Raw genomic sequence first — 21,016 nt, forward strand, 5'->3', positions numbered from 1 at the left:
GTACGCGCTATGCTTTCGTAATTTTCCCTCCGCATTTATCTCTTCTGAGATTACCCCCTATGTTCCCGCCAGGGAACTGCGTTCTTCCTCTCAGTCCCTCCTCACTATCCCTCGCTATCGGAGAAAGAAGTGGGGAGGTTCGAAATTTGCGACCCTTGCCCCAACCCTGTGGAATTCCCTCCCTTTTCAACTTCGCTCCCTCACTTCTTACTTAGATTTTCGCAAACACCTTAAGGCTTACCTGTTCACCAAGGCCTTTGACTAAATATTTTTTAGCTTCCCTTGCTCCCTAGGCCCAGATCTTTTCAGTTTTAGCGCCAAGAAACCGCTGGTGTATGTGCGCTGTATAAGTATTTTTAAACTCAAACTGTACTATCATGGTTGCGTCCACTGTCTACTTCACTCAATAAACCATAAATGTATGTTCACATGTACATGTCTGTGCTCTGCATACTCAAGTCTGTTCGGAACATCCCCTCAACACTTTGCATTGTATACTTTTATAATAGAGAATCACTTCCCACCTTTGCATATACTTTGCTCCCATCTCTCCCCGCTTTCTGCATTGTGTGGCAGAGGTGCCATGCCATGTTTGGTTTGTATACATGGCTAGCCACGGTCCCCACAGTACGTACTGTGGTTGTGTCTGCTAGGTGTACATGTTGTTTGTCATGTTGCATGTCATTATATAAGGTACCACATTTGTGGGAGAGGTGTGGCGCCGCGGCCAGGGCGACTGACGCTTGAATCTGGGGATCACGGTTCGATCCCCAGCGCCGGCGGCAGGTTAGCCCAGCACCATGTGACTCTGGGCAATAGCTTGCTTAATCTTCCCAACGGCCCCCAGCGCCTAGAGACCCTAACGGGTGATTGTGCGCTTTACAAATGTGGATTATTATTATTATTCACGAGCAATGGTTTCTCCCATTTACAAATCGCTGTCTTAAAGAGGATACAGAACTTTTTCTCACAGGTGAAAAGTGCGACCACAATGGCACTCATTCATTACTATCCAAGAATGTCCAACTGCACGACGCTTCTAAGTTTACAGCCCCCAATCTTGCGTGGTTCCTTAAAACCACACCAACTCCCACAATCAGCTCAACATTCACACAGCGTCCTAACAGCACTTATCTGCTTCTCAATAACATGCATACAGATTATAAGCTGGCATACCGTCTGTCCTTACTGTTTCAAACTGAGTAACTTCCTGTGGCAATGTCTATTCCCACCCACACAAAACAACTCCCAAACTTCAACTTGACCTTTAAAATCTACTTTGAAAACAGATTTCATTAAACTAACCAAACTGAAACAGCTTTTGTTCAGAACAGAAGTGTCCCTCCCTTCTGCAAAATAAATGCATAGACTGCAGATAATACAAACTTCAAGTAAAATACAGTCCCTTTTAAATACGAACCTCCCATTACACTTTGTAAATTGTTACACAATTTTCAACACATCTCTCACTCAAGGTCTGGCACACTTTGTTTTAACACAGTCTCCCTCGGCCTTCTCACACTCTTTCAAACCATTTTTGGTATAATACCAGACTTCATTTATTCGATCATCTATGGAATTACAGGAAAAGTGACCATAATTCTCGCTCTCTTTGTGGCCATTCTACTACTATTTTTGCTTCTAAAGAATGGCTGCGCTCCCTGTGCTAACAACAATATCCGACAGAATACGCCTCTACGCGAAGCTACATTAATACTGTGAAAAAATGGAACAACTTTTCGGCTGCCTGCCTCTCTCTATTATCAGAGCCAGCTAACACATGACATTTATGTACCCATAATGCGCAATTTACGTACAACCATCTTTTTATTGCAAAACTTGCCCATTCGACTGGCGAATGGATCTATGCCTTGCCAACATCCCAACAATCGCTCCCGATATCCAGCAAGTAATCGAGTATCCTGAAAACCATGAACTTGATTGTTCAGGCAGTGGAGCAATGGCGAATGCAACGTAAAAAAGTATTGAGGCGGAATGGGATTTCTGCGCAGCCGCAAAAGATCTCCTGCAACGTGCGGCCTTTGACAACATCGCAGATTGCCTGCCAATTCAAATTGCCTCTCCAACATTCGAGGAACATTACTGTCCCTTCGGGGATATGAATTGGATCGCTTCGCTTTTCTCACACGATGGCAACAATGACCTGTTGGAACATTACGCATCGCAAGCCGCTAAAGAACTTCCGAACTTCCATCTCCAAGACTTGTAAGAAATTCACGTTATTCTTGTATTGATTTTTTCCAACTTTTTTAACTTTTTCCTTTACATTTTTGTAATACACTTAAATTTAATTATTTTCATATAATAACTTTCTAAGTATGCTCACGCATTTGAACTCTGTTTTATTTATTGCCCCTTATGTCTCCACTCTAACCAGGGATCGGTGATGTATGGCCTATGCAAATATGCAATTTACTTGCTAAATTAGCCTAAACCCGACATCCATTTTGAGACCATGTCCATTCATTGTGCATCCGTCTCTCTCTGCCTGTCTGTTATCCACAAAGCCCTTTCATACAAATTTACTCTTCTTCAGCCTGTGCTCACAAGCTGGCGATCTTGATAAAAAAACACGACATTGTTTATAAACTGGTTGGCACACTGTGATAATCGTATCCTACCTTTATTTTCATTATACAATTTAGTCATTCATGTCTAATAGCAATTATTCATGTCACATGGAACTGTAACATGTAATGTGGAATTCACTGATGTAGGAGCTTTGGTTTCAATACAGTAGAAGCGGTCGGAGTTTGCCTCATCTTGATGCCTTAGCTCTCTGCACAATCATTTTTTTTTCAAAGAGCTGAAGACAATAATGTATGGTTTGACCAGAAGGGTAACGAATGTGATTCTCAGAAGCGCAATGTGTGTGTTCCTCCTCAAAGTGCCAATATGGGTAGAATTATTACCAACTCGGACACGCACCAGATAGAATCCACTGTACAACAGATTCCTGACTGTTCTACTGTTGATCATTTTGTGTTACAAAAAGCAGTACCAGGGTACCTAAAAAGTGTGATGATTAAATTTTGCAAGTTTTTTTTTTCTTAGTTTTCTTTCCTTTATTTTCCCTATAGAATTTAGAGTCATTCACCTCTAATAGTTATTGTTGATGTCACATGGAACTGAAACATGTAATGTGAAATTCACTGATACAGGCGCTTACGTTTGAATCCAGCAAAACAGCTTACAGTTTGCCTCAGCTGGATGCCTTAGCGATTGCACTGTGCGTCCATTTATGGCACTTAAATAAAGACACTTTTTACATAACTTTCAAACTCCATCGCTTTATTACACACAGGCACTTTCTTACACTCCTGATTTCACCATTTGTCTTCTGTGGCATTGCAATATTCTGCATTATATTCTTCAAGTTTTTTTCTTTATTCCTGCTTGCTAAAACACTGCATTCAAGTCTTCAGACCGGTAGGGGTGAGTAGTTCGCTTCCCACTCCCTGTATAGCATAAACACATACTAACACTACTTACGCAAGTATGGTACTGCGGCCAGTGTCCTACAGCGCCCACAGCACATCAGTTTACAGCACTCAGCTCACAGTTTAGGTGCACGCTTTCATCCCCGAGTGTACCGGCACCTCACCTCAGCACCATCTCACTCTGGGCAAAACAGCACTTTCACACCGGTAGGGGTAAATACTCAGCTTCACACTCCCTCTATAGCACACCCTAACCACCCTACAAAGCTGACAACGCACCTACCCTCCTCTTCCTACTCTTTTCCCCTTTTTTCCCCTTACTGACTTCAACAGAATCACAAAATGGTGACCAACACTTCCTAGTTGCAACTGATCGTAGATAATAAGCAGCAAGCTCGTGCTCGTAATGCCTCAGCGAATCAGATGGCAGAATTCCCAAATATCGATATCTGTAAATTTCGATATTTCTCCAAACCTACTGAACAAATTGACACCAAATAAAAAACAAAAGCGTGCTTTCTAGACCAAGACCCTTCTCCCTGCCAAATTTTGAGTAATTCCGTTCACTTGTTTGACCTGTAGCCTTGTCTAAAGTTTCCTAAGGAAATTAACATTGAGAAAACACGTTTTGGGACCCCCCATTTTTCTTGGCCCCCCCTTGACGAATCACCCCCAAACTTCGAACGTATGAGCTGATATGAACAAAGAATTTGTTTTGAAAATTTCATGAAGATTCATCAAACGACACCAAAGTTATAGGCAAAACAGAAAATGCGCTTTCTATGGAAACTAGGTACTAACTATAACTACCTACTGGCGACCGCAAGTATATATAAAAAAAGTGTTTGATTTATACACACTCTCCGTCCATCATCCCCTTTTGTATCGCTTTGTTCGCCCTAAGTGTGGCAGGGTATGCTCAGACGTGAGTCCCTTGTTCACTTGGCCACTGGATTCAAGATAGCCTGGCTGATGAGGATTATGAATCCGAAACCGGTCCCAGGATGCTTGTTTCCGGTCCAAGGAAGATATGGCTTGGCAGTTCGGGCTGGACTGTTCCCATAAGGCACAGGGTCAGACTGATTTGCATATAGCCATGTCTGAACTGGGGTGGCTGAGTGAACTAAAGAATGGTGATGGATTAAACCCAGATCAGTCGACTGGGGGTGAGTGTTTGATTTATACAAACGTTCCGTCCATCATCCCCTTTTGTATCGCTTTGTTCGCCCTAAGTGTGGCAGGGTATGCTCAGATGTGAGTCCCTTGTTCACTTGGCCACTGGATTCAAGATAGCCTGGCTGATGAGGATTATGAATCTGAAACCGGTCCCAGGATGCTTGTTTCCGGTCCAGGGAAGACATGGCTTGGCAGTTCGGGCTGGACTGTTCCCATAAGGCACAGGGTCAGACTGATTTGCATATAGCCATGTCTGAACTGGGGTGGCTGAGTGAACTAAAGAATGGTGATGGATTAAACCCAGATCAGTTGACTGGGGGTGAGTGTTTGATTTATACAAACTCTCCGTCCATCATCCCCTTTTGTATCGCTTTGTTCGCCCTAAGTGTGGCAGGGTATGCTCAGACGTGAGTCCCTTGTTCACTTGGCCACTGGATTCAAGATAGCCTGGCAGATGAGGATTATGAATCCGAAACCGGTCCCAGGATGCTTGTTTCCGGTCCAGGGAAGATATGGCTTGGCAGTTCGGGCTGGACTGTTCCCATAAGGCACAGGGTCAGACTGATTTGCATATAGCCATGTCTGAACTGGGGTGGCTGAGTGAACTAAAGAATGGTGATGGATTAAACCCAGATCAGTCGACTGGGGGTAAGTGTTTGATTTATACAAACGCTCAGTCCATCATCCCCTTTTGTTTCATTATACCCCCTCCTGTTACTGTTCCCCCTACTGACCCTACCCACACAGTGCATATTGTACAAAATCTGGGAATCCCATTAGCACCCCCTGAACGATTCTTTGGGGATCCCCAGAAGTTTGAGACCTTTCTGAATCAATGTAGATTAAATTTGTTATGGAAACCTGGGGTATTTCAGGACGACTCAGCAAAAACGGCATTTATGATGTCATACATGAGTGGAAATGCTGCGAGCTGGACGGTTCCCTTGTTGGAACAGAATGACCCTGTCCTGCATAATTTCACTTATTTTTGTTTGGAACTCCGGAAGCTTTTTGATAGGAAATCCCATATGATGACCCTAGACAGGGAGTTGTTAACCTTTCGTCAGGGTTCCCAGGATCTGTTGACTTATATTACCTCCTTCAACAGACTGGTGGTTGAAACAGACTGGCCTTCTAGCAAACGTATTACTCTATTCTATCAAGGTTTGAGAGGGGAGCTTAAAGATGTCCTGGCACAAGTAGTGCAGCTTCCTAATACTTGTGAAGAACTAATAGACTTGACCGTCCAGCTGGATCATCGACTCTTAGATCGAAAAGGGGACAAGAACAGGGGTGATGGTCGGTATATGCCTCCTCGTTTCAGAAATCCCCTTGAAGACCGTCCCAAAGCGGCGGAAGGAACAGAGCCTATGCAAATTGGAGGCATCCGTGGCCCCCTTTCACAAGAAGAAAAAGAGAAAAGGAGAAGATTGAAACAATGGCTGTATTGCGGAAAAGGGGGGCACTTCATAAAGGACTGTAGAGCAAGAAACGCATTACCAGGACGTCCTTTTGTGCCTCGTGTGCAAGCAATAGTGCCAGCAAGAGAGCCGGCGGAAAACTAGGAAACCCAAATCAGGAAGAGGTCTCTGCCTTGGGTTGTCAAAAGTCCATGATCTCACCAGTACTTGCTAATACACTTCATCCAGCGGTCGCCCATATGAATCTCAAGGTCACGCTATGGGTAACTTCCAAAGACGCAATGGAATTAGATGCCTTAGTGGATTCCGGTGCCACGGGTAATTATATCGATCAAGAATATGCAATGAGGATCGGAATCATCTGTGAAAAGAAGGAGAAACCTGAGTTGGTGAAGGCAGTCGACGGAACTGTTCTTTCATCCGGTCCTGTGTCATACCATACTTGTTCCTTATTGATGCAGACCATCCAAAAACATCAGGAGTACATTCAATTTGATCTCATCGACGCACCTCAATTTAGGCTTATCTTGGGAATGCCCTGGTTAACCCTTCACGATCCTAAGGTTAGTTGGGCAGCACGTACCATCACCTTTTCATCTGACTACTTCCAGGAACATTGTAAACAGAACATTACTATACGTGACTCCCCTCTCAGTACAACATCAGTTTGTCTGGCAATGGAAAGCCCCCCTGAACATTTTTGTTGTGCCACCGTTCTTCCTGAGGAGTACAAGGAATATCTTCCGGTTTTTAATCAACAAAAGGCTACCACCCTGCCTCTGCATAGGGTATATGACTGCCGCATCGAACTGGTGCCAGGAGCAGACATCCCGTGCAGTCGAGTTTATGCCCTGACTGAGAAGGAGACGCAGTACCTCAAGACCTACATAGAGGAGAATCTGGCATCTGGGTTTATCAGGCATTCAACATCTCCAGCCTCATCCCCAATGTTCTTTATTCCTAAGAAGGATTGCGCTGAATTAAGACCTTGTATCGACTACAGAGCGATTAATCGTATTACAATCAAGAATCGATACCCTCTCCCCTTAATACCAGTATTGATGGACCAACTCAAGGGAGCCCGCTTTTTTACCAAACTTGATCTACGCGGAGCATATCATCTGGTCCGAGTACAAAAAGGGGATGAGTGGAAGACGGCGTTTCGAACTAAATTTGGTTTGTTTGAATACAGGGTGATGCCCTTCGGGCTGTGTAACGCCCCTGCCACGTTCCAGTTGTTTATGGACGAAGTACTGAGAGGATGCCTGGAGACCTTTTGCGTCGTATATATAGACGACATACTGGTTTATTCATCTACCGTTTCGGAGCATGTCACTCACGTGAAAAGAGTACTTGACAAACTACAACAATATTCGCTTTATGCGAAACTTGAAAAATGCTTGTTCCATGTACAGGAAGTAACTTTTCTTGGCTATGTTATCAATGAAAACGGTTTTCAAATGGATATGTCCAAAGTAGAAGCCATCACTAATTTGAGCCCTCCTCGAAATGTCAAATCGGTAAAAAAGCTTTCTCGGCTTCTCGAATTATTACAGAAGATTCATCAAAGACTTCTCAAAAATAATACATCCTATTTTGAGCCTTTTGAGAAAGAACACTCCCTTTGTTTGGAGCAAGGAGGCCGACTGTTCATTTCGTTATTTGAAGACACAGTTCACTCAGGCTCCAGTCCTTCGTCATCCTGATCCACAAAGGCCTTTTATTCTTGAAACAGATGCGTCTCAAAATGCTGTGGGAGGTGTGTTATCCCAAAGACATCCTGTGACTGGCCAAGTACATCCTGTTGCCTTCTTCTCGAAGAAACTTACACCAATTATACCGTCACAGACAAAGAGCTTCATGCGATTAAACGAGCATGTGAAGAATGGCGTCATTATCTACTGGGTGCAGCTCACACCGTGGAAATATATACGGATCACAGGAACTTATTATTTTTGAAAACTGCCAAGGCACTCACTCCTCGGCAACTGAGATGGACATTGTTCTTTTCGGACTTTGATTTCATTATCAAGTACAAACCGGGGTCCCAAAACGGGAAAGCTGATGCCCTTTCCCGCATAGGAGAGACAGAGGACCAGATGAGATCCCATAATCCCGAACCTCCGTTCATTTTAAAGAATACGAGTGAACTGACCCCATCGGTAGCACTATTGTCCTCACAGGACTTCCTGGAAGATGTGAAGGTGGCTCTAGCACAGGAGAATCTACAGGAATGGGTCTTGGAAGATCCGGAACATCGTGTCGAAAAAGATGATCTTGCCTATCATGACGCGGCTCTTTTTGTTCCCACAAAGGAGTTACGTCTGCAAGTGCTAGCATGGGTCCACGATTCTACACTGGGTGGGCATGTGGGAATGTACAAAACCATCGCCCATGTGGAACGCTCCTTTTGGTGGCCCCGAATGCGTGAGGATGTGCGACAATATGTTAAGAACTGTGCGATTTGTGCACAAGGAAAGACGATCCATACAAAACCTGTGGGACTCTTAAGACCTTTACCTATACCTCCACAACCTTGGCATACGCTGTCAATGGATTTTATAGTCGAGATGCCACCTTGTGACGATAAGACTGTGATCTTGGTTGTGGTAGATCACCTGACGGAAATGGGACATTTCATACCGTAGTCAGGATTACCAACAGCTGCGGAACTGGCAGAGGTGTTTCTCCAACACATTATACGAGCTCATGGTATCCCTTGTGTTCTAATAACGGATAGGGGGTCTCAGTTCACTTCCCGGTTCTGGAAGGCTCTTTGTAAAATATATGTATATATATATATATACATATTCATTCAAAAAAACGGCCAATGTGGAGACGCCACTTGACTCAGGGTAAAAGCCTTTAATGTGAGGGAATTCAGATCGGTGACAGCGACAGATCAAAACCGGTGCATCTGCAGCCCAACGCATTTTGAGCACTCCTGTGCTCTTTATCACGGGCAAAGAAGGCAAAACGCACGGCTGTGGAAGTACGCCTTGATAAACTTAACAAGTCCCGCCCCTCTGGGCGTATGCCGAAGGCATGCTGGTACTTGATGTCCCTCCATCATTACTCATAGTGGATGCCGGTGGTCGCCTCAATGATAAAAACAAAGTGTTCCCCCAGTGGGTGTCAGGATTGGCAGTAGCTCAAGGATAAGAAATGCCACTAACCTCAACCTTGTGACCAGCAGAGACTATGTCAGACGAAAGGCCTCCCAGTTCCACCCCAGCACGACTCCCAACAAAGGTATCTGAACACCCTCTGCGTGGATTCGTGCCCCGGGGAAAAGGGAAGTGGACAAAATAATAAAAGAGCTGTAGTTCCAATGGTTCCCTCAAGGTCTGGTCTAAAGGCACTGCTCGGCACCAAGAAGGATTCCTACACTGCAGAAGGGAACAAGAATACAAACATATAATGCCAGTCACCTCCTTAATCTCAACAGCTCAATGCAGGAAACTGTGGTCTCGCCTTACCAGAGGTAATACAGCTGCTCAAGGGTATTCTTTCCCTTTTCCTTCACCAAAACAAAAATAATCGTGAAACATAAAAATATTGTCCAATCCAAAGTGTTCCTCTGCTGGTGTGTACAACAGCTACACAGAACGTGAATTTTGTTATCCACAAAACCAAGAAGGATTCCCAGCAGCTCTTGCTCGCAATATTCAGGCAAAAGTCTTATCCAGACGACAGGCGTTGTTAAAGGCACACCGCAGAGAAGCAAACTGTTCATCAGCCGGCTTGACCTTGATGTCAAAGGACAGGAATCGTCGCTTCCGTGCAGTTGAATTGCTAGAAGAAGAGTCACGACTATTCCCTCTTAGCACTACAAGCGATATCACTCAAGACGCGTCTTTAGTTTCAGACGCGTTCAGAGCAACATCGACATCTACCCACTGTCTGCAATTTAAACGCGAAGCCTCGCGTTTAACACTGCACTGCGGCTTTTCTTTACAAAGGCACTCTAAACATGAAACGAAGCACGGAGGAGGCGAGCCCGCGCTCCTACCGCGAAAGTACCTGATGCAGTTTTCAACTGCACTCGAATCTCCTGGTTAATGTCCCGCACTCCAGGGGCTACAATCTTCTAGCTGAAATCCGGCGGGGAACACCATCCGCTATTCCTCACAGATACCAAGTTGATTGGCAAGCACCTTCATCATGGGAAGGAGGTGCTTGAGTAAAATCCGCCCTAAACCTCACAGTTCCTGCCCCTAAGCATGCTGGTAGTTGCAGTCTTTAGGATTAACACCTATTTTAGTTGATCGACCAGGGAAACAACAGTACCTACGTGAATGGTATGGTAGTAGTCCTTTTGGCCACGTGATCGCTACAGTGGGTCGGGTAAGTGCTGCCAGTCTCCCCATCTGTTGTTGAACTCCTCGCACCGGCCCCTCAGTCCCTTGGTGCTCAAGGCTTTCAAGCACCCGGTCCGTGCATTTGCAGTAGGGCGTCTCCGTGACCCAGGCCAGGCCGCTTCAAATTCATTAAAAAAAACGCCCAATGTGGAGACGCCACTTGACTCAGGGTAAAAGCCTTTAATGTGAGGGAATTCAGATCGGTAACAGCGACAGTTCAAAACCGGTGCATCTGCAGCCCAACGCGTTTCGAGCACTCCTGTGCTCTTTACCACAGGCAAAGAAGGCAAAACACACGACTGGGGAAGGACGCCTTGATAAGCTTAACAAGTCCCGCCCCTCTGGGCGTATGCCGAAGGCATGCTGGTCCTTGATGTCCCTCCATCCAATGAGTGTCTGGAGAAAAGTTTAGAGGCTCAATATTTTCCTCAGTTATTTCATACTGGACTAGGCAGATTGTATGATGAACACCCTGTGTAAATATCTGCAGCACAGTAAAAGTCAACAAGATTATATTCCGAGAACCCTAGATTTCATAACACTCTATATGTATGACATCTGTTTGAAACAAGTAGCTTCTTCTCAGTTCTCTTAGGAAAAAAAGAAAAAGTATTAAACTGTTAGAAACACCTTCTTTAAAAATATCAGTACTTTTAACAAACATTTCAGAAGTACTCCCCAAAATCCTCCCTGCAGTAGTTTCTGACTAACCCTTAATTTCAACCTGCGCTCATCTGGGATTAATTCATACCTCTGACAAGGGCTTCCTTTATAGTGGGATACCTTAACCTTCCCCTCTCGCGCCAGCACAATGTCCCTCCCATTACCACGAATATGACTCCAAAAGCATCTCTGCAATCCTCCTCAGACATTCTCTGGATATATAGCTACTTCTTATGCCAGAAATAACCTGTCTATATATACCCACTCCTTAAAGTCTGGCACCAAGTCTCTAAATATATGAACTCTTTCTTCTGCACTGGACACAGTAGTGGTGTTCCCACAATTTTTGCTAGACTCTAACAGCTGTTTGGCCTTCAAGTGCACCACCTTGACACTCCAGTCAGCAAGACCCTTTTCTCCTTTAAGGTTCTCTTAGCCTTTCCTTTTTTCTCCTCCGCCCCCAGGTGGGCCATCTGCAGCCTCAGGTCCCACTCAGCCTGTCTGTCCTTGAGATCCTCAGGGGACTGGGTTTGGGAGGAGACAGTACATCCTGCACAGAATGCAATAAAGATATCTCTCTATGGGGGAATCACTTCTCTCCTCTGAAGACTTTGCCCACTCATTTCTTCACTCTTCCTGAAACCCACTACCATTTGGGGCCATAATTTAGGATTCTCCCTTTTCAAGAGTGCTGAAGAGTACTCTTCAAATTCTTCTTGTGCTGCAGATTGCATTCTGTGGATGTCACTCCAGGCTCTAAGGGCGAATTAGTCCTCAAACCTTGACGTACACATGAGTAAATGGCTTTGTGAATGGATTATGAGTATGTGAGCAAGTGTGGCAGTCACTGTCTGGATATATGAGTGATGGGTACATAACTGCTTTTGTGAGAGTGTAACTGTGTCTGTAAGTGCCTCCCTGACTGTATGAGCATGTGCAAATTACATACTATTAAATTACATATTATAAGCAAGCACCCACCTCTAATTTCAAATGCATTCATTCCTGCTAGCATAATAAAATTATTATACATTTGGTAAAGCAATTCATCTTTCTCCTTTTCATGCTCACTGTATTTTCAGTTAATTTTCTCATCTAAGCAGCATTCTATTTTCCCTTCTAGTATACTGTCTAGAAGCTGCACATTTTCTTTCACCCTACATACACTCTTAGTTGTTTTTTTAATCTACTTTTACATACTGAAACCTAATTAACATACCTGTAAAAGCTCTTTGCTGTTCTCACAATTTTATTTCTGTTTGATAACATCTGCTTTCACTCAAACTTTGCAGTCGGAACTCCTGAAAACCACCTCCTCTCTAAGTTGGGAAGCAGGTGAAATGGCTACCCCTCACCATGTGCTCCTATTTGTGCTGCTAAAGGTAACAGATCACAGGTTTCCTTTTGTTGTATGGCGTTTTAGATTCCGAATGAATTTTCCCGATTTATGCCCTTATATAGGTACAATTCGCGTTGCCCTTATATAGGCATATAGGGAGTAGTGTGGCTCACTGGTTAGAGGCGGCAGACCCGAGAGCAGAAGTCGGCCCGGGACCAGGGTTCAATTCCCGACGCGGCAGGGTCGTGGACTTAGGTCAGCGGACTCGATAATTCTCGCTTCGGTGCTTACTCTAATCAGGGGTTCCACTCGGCAACTCTGGGCATTAGCTTGCCTAATCTCCACAACGGCCCCATCAATTCCGGGGATGCCTGGCTCCACCTTGGGGACTCCCAGCAGGGACCATCCCACAGGGAAAGCCAGGATGGGTTCCCCAGAGTTATACAGCGCCAGGAAAGGAGAGAGGGGGCAATAGGTTGTTGGCATTGCGCAAGCAGGAGTCCCGTTACATCATACGTTATAACACCACACACCCCAATGGGCATAATTTGGGGGAAGAGTTAGCTGTCCATTTACAAACTTGATATGAGTAATTAGCTGTCTATTTCTAAACTATTACCATTCTGATAAGTATTAAAATGTTTTAAAATTCACCATGTTTCAAGGTCTCTCAACAATAGACTATTGCATGCGTTTTTCTTTCTTTTACAGATGGAATTTTGAAAACTGGGTTTTTTGTTTGAAATTTGGTTCCCACTAGGGCAGTACACAGCAACCTCGAGGATTGTCATTTAACAACATCATCAAGCTGATGGGAATAATTCATCTATCTTGAGTGACTTTTTATTAACATTGATGCGTAACAAATGAACTTTTGTTGAAGCTCCTGCCCACTTGGGCGTTTCGCAAATGTGAATTCAGTTTAATTATGTTTAATATCAGCTAGGACAATCCTGGTATTTAAAATGTGTTATTTGTCTATAAATGCAAAATCCACGTTTTCGATCTAACTTTATGGTTTGAATATTGCAACCGCATTGCAACATAGTATTTTTCTATGTCCTTGAATCACGTGCACGTTACTTTGTAACCATATCACTTTAAATAGAATGGCCGCCAAAAGCAAATTTACCCGTGAGCAAGAAGTTATACTTCGAAACGCGTAGGGTTTGTTCGTGTGCCAAATAAATACAACATCAAGCACTATTTGGGCCTCGGTACTGTTTTTTTTTTTTGTGGAAAAACACAGTGACATACCAGGAGAAGTATAATATATATATTATATATATATATATATATATATATATATATATATATATATATATATATATATATATATATATATATATATATAAAACCTAAGAAATTTACTGAAATAACATAGGTTTCAGGGGTGTTATAGTTAGCTGGACATTTCACTTGTACAAAACTATAGAAATTCCACCGTTATATTTAGTTCAGCTAACTATAACTCAAGCCCCCGCAATGCACTGCTCATGACGTCACATATTACATCATTCATGGCATGGTCAGTGACATCACTGATGACATCTCAAATGACATCACTGATGACATTGCTGATGACATTATCCAGTGACTGTGTTTTTTTGTACAGTTTTAAATATGTTTTATTTATATGCCAAGGTGTATTGAAGAATGAGTGGCTGTATACGTATCTGGATGAAGGATTTACGAGGTTTGTGACTGATTGTATAAGTGACTAATTAAACGTGTCTTACTGAATGTATGCGTTAGTAACTAAACTGTGTGAATGTCTGTATCAGTGTGTCTGTTGTTGTGTAAGCTAGTACATGGGTTGATCAGTAGCTACATGACAGTTTATATGGATTATTGATTGTTTACCCAACTATTTGTATGGGTGCCTGAGTGTGTGTGGTGGTGGGTTGGAGGTGTGTGACTCTGTGCATAGATGAGTGACTAGTTGATTCACTGGGTGTATGGGTTAAAGAGTGCATGTAGAAACAGCTCTATGACTGGGTGAGTGTGTGTCTGGTTTTTAGTCTGTTACCCCCTTGGGATCATATTCTGTGAATATGCATATTATAATTTTCACAGTCATTATGATCTCAGATGAGTTTATGACCCGTCGCCACTAAAATGAATAATTTCAAAGTCCCGGAGAAAACAAGCTCTAAAAAATTCACAGCTCGAAAGTATTTTGTTATTGATCTTCTATTGTATTCATAACTTTACTTTCCTTTTCTTTTTACTGTAACAATGGTATCACTCTTTATATTGTAATAGAGTGTCATATTGTTACAGAAGATGAATTGGAGATTTGTGGCACCATCTGAAATACAGCTTACTAACCTTTATAACTTACTTGATGAGATATTTTTTCAGTGAGCATGTTTTACGAAATTGGAGTCTAAAAAAATATAGCTTTCGTACATACTTTCTTACTTTAAACATTTGACAAAGCCTACATTTCTAACTGTTATTTTCTAATTTCTATTTTTTTCAGTTGCGGTTCCTATACACCTTCTCCCTATAGAATATATATTACCAGTACTGTATATTATAATAGTACTGTCCTATATATTCTTTAAAGAGTATGTGATTTGTTAGCAAAACAGTGTGCAACCTACACTACAACAGAACGTTCCAGAATTATACAGAAAACAAATTTCAAAAATGATAATGTTTACATTTCTATGTGATATGAAGTCATTTGTGTTTAACAGTTTTTTACTTGTTCTTCTGACCTCAGATAATGTAGTGCGGGAGTGTTTCTTGTAGCACTTCTTTTCTACTTTATCTAAAAGTAACACATGCCTTCTTATATTATCAAGAAGATGGGGCAACACTTTTACAAACTATAGGAGAAAAAAGGAGGGTGTGACCATGCTTAAGTGATATTTTATGAAATTCCATTTTTATTTGTCACCCCTTTGATATATACAGCATCAGTTTCCGAAGAAAGTTTTTTTGTAATTGCTTAATAAAAACTGTTTGAAACCTAGACTGAAATTGTTTCTGCACAACCACACCTCCCCGTCAGAAAAAAGTAAACAACACATTATACGTAAATAGTGCTCCTGGGAAGTATCCCCCCCCCCACAAACTTGATAAAAAGAAGACCGCAAGACACACTGTTATTTTTCCACTGTGATTTGTACACCCCACAGCAATTATATAAAGGGTCCTAAAATATATAAAAAAACAATTTTTACCTTCACAATCCCTGTCCCCCACCTTGTGACCACTGTACAACAGAGTTAATAGTGTTCCTACCCTCCCCTCTACTACTTTGTTTCCTCGTACTCCTAAAACCACTCTGGATGCCCTCCACTGGCTCCCAGTGAAAAAAAGGATACAGTACAAAGTACTCTTAATATGCCATCAGATCATCTGGAATAAAGCCCCCAGATATCTGACAGGTCTGGTTACCAGGTATGAACCACGCAGATCACTCAGATCTAGCGGTATGGGCATGCTTAGGACCCACCGCTATAGGAGAGAAAAAATGGGAGGTCGGTCCTTCCGAGTGGCGGCTGCAACAGCATGGAATAAACTTCCCAGCCATCTCCGCCTGGAGCCTTCAGAAATCATTTTCCGACGGCAACTAAAAACTCATCTGTTCTCCTTATAGCCTATTTAATGCCCCTTGCCTCGTACTGTCTTCTCCTCCCTTATGAGTTTATCGCCTCTTCTTTAGCGCGGGGACACGCCGTGATGGCGTACTATTTCTTCCATGCGCTCTATAAATGTCTTTATTATTATTATTATTTATTATAAGTGCATCACAAAATGGCTGACAACAGTGAACCGTTCCCACCCAATAAAGAGCAAACGTGTACTCGGAACACTTTAGCCAATAAAATGTCCATGTTGTTTTGCAGAGGAGGAGGGAATGGCTGCCAACACTTCTACTTTTAATGGTTTACAGCCAATGAACATTAAGCTTGGGAAGGTCCCGCTTGGAACGCGCTACCGTATGAGATTTCCCTAATACTCCGCGAAGGGAGATGGAATCGCGGACAGCACTTCTACTTTCAATGGTTTTTAGCCAATCAACATTAAGCTTCGGAAAGTCCTCCTTGAAACACGTCAGCCAGTCAGATGTCCCTCCTACTCCGCGGAGGGGAAGAGAATAGCTGGCAACACCTACTTTCAATAGTTCACAAACAATCAACATTAAGCTCTGGAAGCTCCTCCTTAGAACATGTCAGCCAATCAGATGTCCCTCCTACTCCGTGGAGGAGAAAGGAATAGCTAGCAACACTTCTATTTTCAATGGTTCGCAACCAATGAACATTAAGCTCTGCAATGTCCTCCTTAGAACATGTGAGCCAATCAGATGTCCTTGCTACTCTGCGTAGGGGAAGTGAATGGCTGGAAACACTTCTACTTTCAATGGTTCACAGCCAATGAACATTAAGCTTGTTTTTGGAAAACCTCAGACAATTAAACGTTAATTGTGTTCATTGCACAGATAGAGAACACGCCCTCCCACATATTATTAAATTTCCTGTAACAAAGTGGCACTATCTGTGATAAAAGTGAACACTGCATTATAAGTAAACATTATTCTGCATTATATGAAAAGAAGGCCGCAATAAGGTGCATTGTTGTTTTCCTGATATAATTTCCACAGACTACTGAATCCCCCTCCCAACATGAGTGAAGCATCAGGGCTGCAGGGGCCCCAGTGGCCCCCACTATTATTTTTTAAGAAATGCCCCCGGGACCTAGCCCGCCCATGGATCTCATTAAAATAAAACGCGGGAACCCACGACCCCAGCACGAATTGTGCTGAAATTATATTTATTTTTTTATGCTTTTTTATGCTTTTTTTGGACCTGGGATCCTTCTTGGACCCCCTGAGCAGGTCTAGGGGATCAGTGTGTTTCTACCATGCGCCCTTCTTTTGTTTTATATCTTTGTTTCTCTGTTTTCTGGTGACTTGCTTCTACTGAGTCACAAGACACTTCCTGGTTTGGAGTGTTGGCAGCCAATCACAGTGAAGCTCATGCTCAGGACTTAGGCTACGCCCAGATATCGAAACTTTTATTTTTCTAATTTCTCAGTAACTACTGAACGGATTTACACAATTTAAAAAAAGGTCGCTTTCTGATCCAAGCACTACCTTTTTGCCAAATGTGGGGTAATTCCGTTCATTACCTTTCGGCTGTAGCCTTGCCCAAAGTTTCCTATGGGAAATTGATGTTTTGACTCTTATTTTTTGATTTTCTCAAAAACTACTGAATGGATTTACCCCATTTAAAAAAAGGTCACTTTCTGAACCAAGCTCTACCTTTTTGCCAAATTTGGGGTAATTCCATTCAGCAGTTCGGGCTATTGCCCGTCGCAAAATTTTCTAAGGTTATTATCATGGAGAAAATGTGTTTTGGGACCTCCATTTTTTTCTCAGGCCCCGCTTGACGAATCACCCCCAACCTTTCTGGATAGGAACTGACCTGGATAGACTTTTTGTTTGGAGAATTTTGCAAAGAGTCGTCAAACGACGCTAAAGTTATTAGCAAATCAAAAAATGCTTTTCGTATGGAAACTAGGTTCTAACTATAACTACCTACTGGTGACAGCCAGTAGGTAATATATATATATATTTTTTTTTTGTTCCACGAAGTGCCCACGAGCTTAGAGGAGCACTCACGGTTTACCTCCCATCCGGGACTGTGAATTAGCCTGCTTCGCTTTTTCGTTTGTTGAGCCTGACGCGTTTCGGGGTGAGAACCCCTTTCTCAAAGGCTGCCTGATGTGCTGAAAGAAGGCGCGAGGAATGCTCGGTTTATTGCAATGTTTTTATTGGCTACTGGCCCTTTTGTCGGCCCGCTGATTGTAATGATGCCAAGTTGCATTCTGAGACAGTTAGTTCCTTGAGCATGTCGTTATTCCCCTGAGTGGGTCCCAAGCTCCTGTTTTCAATGTTACACATATTGTTTAACATCCTTTAGTAGGAGTGAAGCCGGTTAAGTCTTTGGTTCGCCGTGCTGATCGATTGTAGGAATAGTTCCGACATCTCAGCCTCTCCTCGGTTGCAAGATGGTGCTCCTCTCCCGGCAGGACGGCCGGGTGTAATTTTGTTCCACGAAGTGCCCACGAGCTTAGAGGAGCACTCACGGTTTACCTCCCATCCGGGACTGTGAATTAGCCTGCTTCGCTTTTTCGTTTGTTGAGCCTGACGCATTTCGGGGTGAGAACCCCTTTCTCAAAGGCTGCCTGATGTGCTGAAAGAAGGCGCGAGGAATGCTCGGTTTATTGCAATGTTTTTATTGGCTACTGGCCCTTTTGTCGGCCCGCTGATTGTAATGATGCCAAGTTGCATTCTGGGACAGTTAGTTCCTTGAGCATGTCGTTATTCCCCTGAGTGGGTCCCAAGCGCCTGTTTTCAATGTTACACATATTGTTTAACATCCTTTAGTAGGAGTGAAGCCGGTTAAGTCTTTGGTTCGCCGTGCTGATCGATTGTAGGAATAGTTCCGACATCTCAGCCTCTCCTCGGTTGCAAGATGGTGCTCCTCTCCCGGCAGGACGGCCGGGTGTAATTTTGTTCCACGAAGTGCCCACGAGCTTAGAAGAGCACTCACGGTTTACCTCCCATCCGGGACTGTGAATTAGCCTGCTTCGCTTTTTCGTTTGTTGAGCCTGACGCGTTTCGGGGTGAGAACCCCTTTCTCAAAGGCTGCCTGATGTGCTGAAAGAAGGCGCGAGGAATGCTCGGTTTATTGCAATGTTTTTATTGGCTACTGGCCCTTTTGTCGGCCCGCTGATTGTAATGATGCCAAGTTGCATTCTGGGACAGTTAGTTCCTTGAGCATGTCGTTATTCCCCTGAGTGGGTCCCAAGCGCCTTCACTCCTTCTAAAGGATGTTAAACAATATGTGTAACATTGAAAACAGGCGCTTGGGACCCACTCAGGGGAATAACGACATGCTCAAGGAACTAACTGTCCCAGAATGCAACTTGGCATCATTACAATCAGCGGGCCGACAAAAGGGCCAGTAGCCAATAAAAACATTGCAATAAACCGAGCATTACTCGCGCCTTCTTTCAGCACATCAGGCAGCCTTTGAGAAAGGGGTTCTCACCCCGAAACGCGTCAGGCTCAACAAACGAAAAAGCGAAACAGGCTAATTCACAGTCCCGGATGGGAGGTAAACCGTGAGTGCTCCTCTAAGCTCGTGGGCACTTCGTGGAACAAAACTACACCCGGCCGTCCTGCCGGGAGAGGAGCACCATCTTGCAACCGAGGAGAGGCTGAGATGTCGGAACTATTCCTACAATCGATCAGCACGACGAACCAAAGACTTAACCGGCTTCACTCCTACTAAAGGATGTTAAACAATATGTGTAACATTAAAAACAGGCGCTTGGGACCCACTCAGGGGAATAACGACATGCTCAAGGAACTAACTGTCCCAGAATGCAACTTGGCATCATTACAATCAGCGGGCCGACAAAAGGGCCAGTAGCCAATAAAAACATTGCAATAAACCGAGCATTCCTCGCGCCTTCTTTCAGCACATCAGGCAGCCTTTGAGAAAGGGGTTCTCACCCCGACACGCGTCAGGCTCAACAAACGAAAAAGCGAAGCAGGCTAATTCACAGTCCCGGATGGGAGGTAAACCGTGAGTGCTCCTCTAAGCTCGTGGGCACTTCGTGGAACAAAATTACACCCGGCCGTCCTGCCGGGAGAGGAGCACCATCTTGCAACCGAGGAGAGGCTGAGATGTCGGAACTATTCCTACAATCGATCAGCACGGCGAACCAAAGACTTAACCGGCTTCACTCCTACTAAAGGATGTTAAACAATATGTGTAACATTGAAAACAGGCGCTTGGGACCCACTCAGGGGAATAACGACATGCTCAAGGAACTAACTGTCCCAGAATGCAACTTGGCATCATTACAATCAGCGGGCCGACAAAAGGGCCAGTAGCCAATAAAAACATTGCAATAAACCGAGCATTCCTCGCGCCTTCTTTCAGCACATCAGGCAGCCTTTGAGAAAGGGGTTCTCACCCCGAAACGCGTCAGGCTCAACAAACGAAAAAGCGAAGCAGGCTAATTCACAGTCCCGGATGGGAGGTAAACCGTGAGTGCTCCTCTAAGCTCGTGGGCACTTCGTGGAACAAAATTACACCCGGCCGTCCTGCCGGGAGAGGAGCACCATCTTGCAACCGAGGAGAGGCTGAGATGTCAGAACTACTCCTACAATCGATCAGCACGGCGAACCAAAGACTTAACCGGCTTCACTCCTACTAAAGGATGTTAAACAATATGTGTAACATTGAAAACAGGCGCTTGGGACCCACTCAGGGGAATAACGACATGCTCAAGGAACTAACTGTCCCAGAATGCAACTTGGCATCATTACAATCAGCGGGCCGACAAAAGGGCCAGTAGCCAATAAAAACATTGCAATAAACCGAGCATTCCTCGCGCCTTCTTTCAGCACATCAGGCAGCCTTTGAGAAAGGGGTTCTCACCCCGAAACGCGTCAGGCTCAACAAACGAAAAAGCGAAGCAGGCTAATTCACAGTCCCGGATGGGAGGTAAACCGTGAGTGCTCCTCTAAGCTCGTGGGCACTTCGTGGAACAATATATATA

The sequence above is a fragment of the Lissotriton helveticus genome, chromosome 2_2 (assembly GCF_964261635.1).
Source record: "Lissotriton helveticus chromosome 2_2, aLisHel1.1, whole genome shotgun sequence".
In the NCBI taxonomy this organism is placed as follows: domain Eukaryota; kingdom Metazoa; phylum Chordata; class Amphibia; order Caudata; family Salamandridae; genus Lissotriton; species Lissotriton helveticus.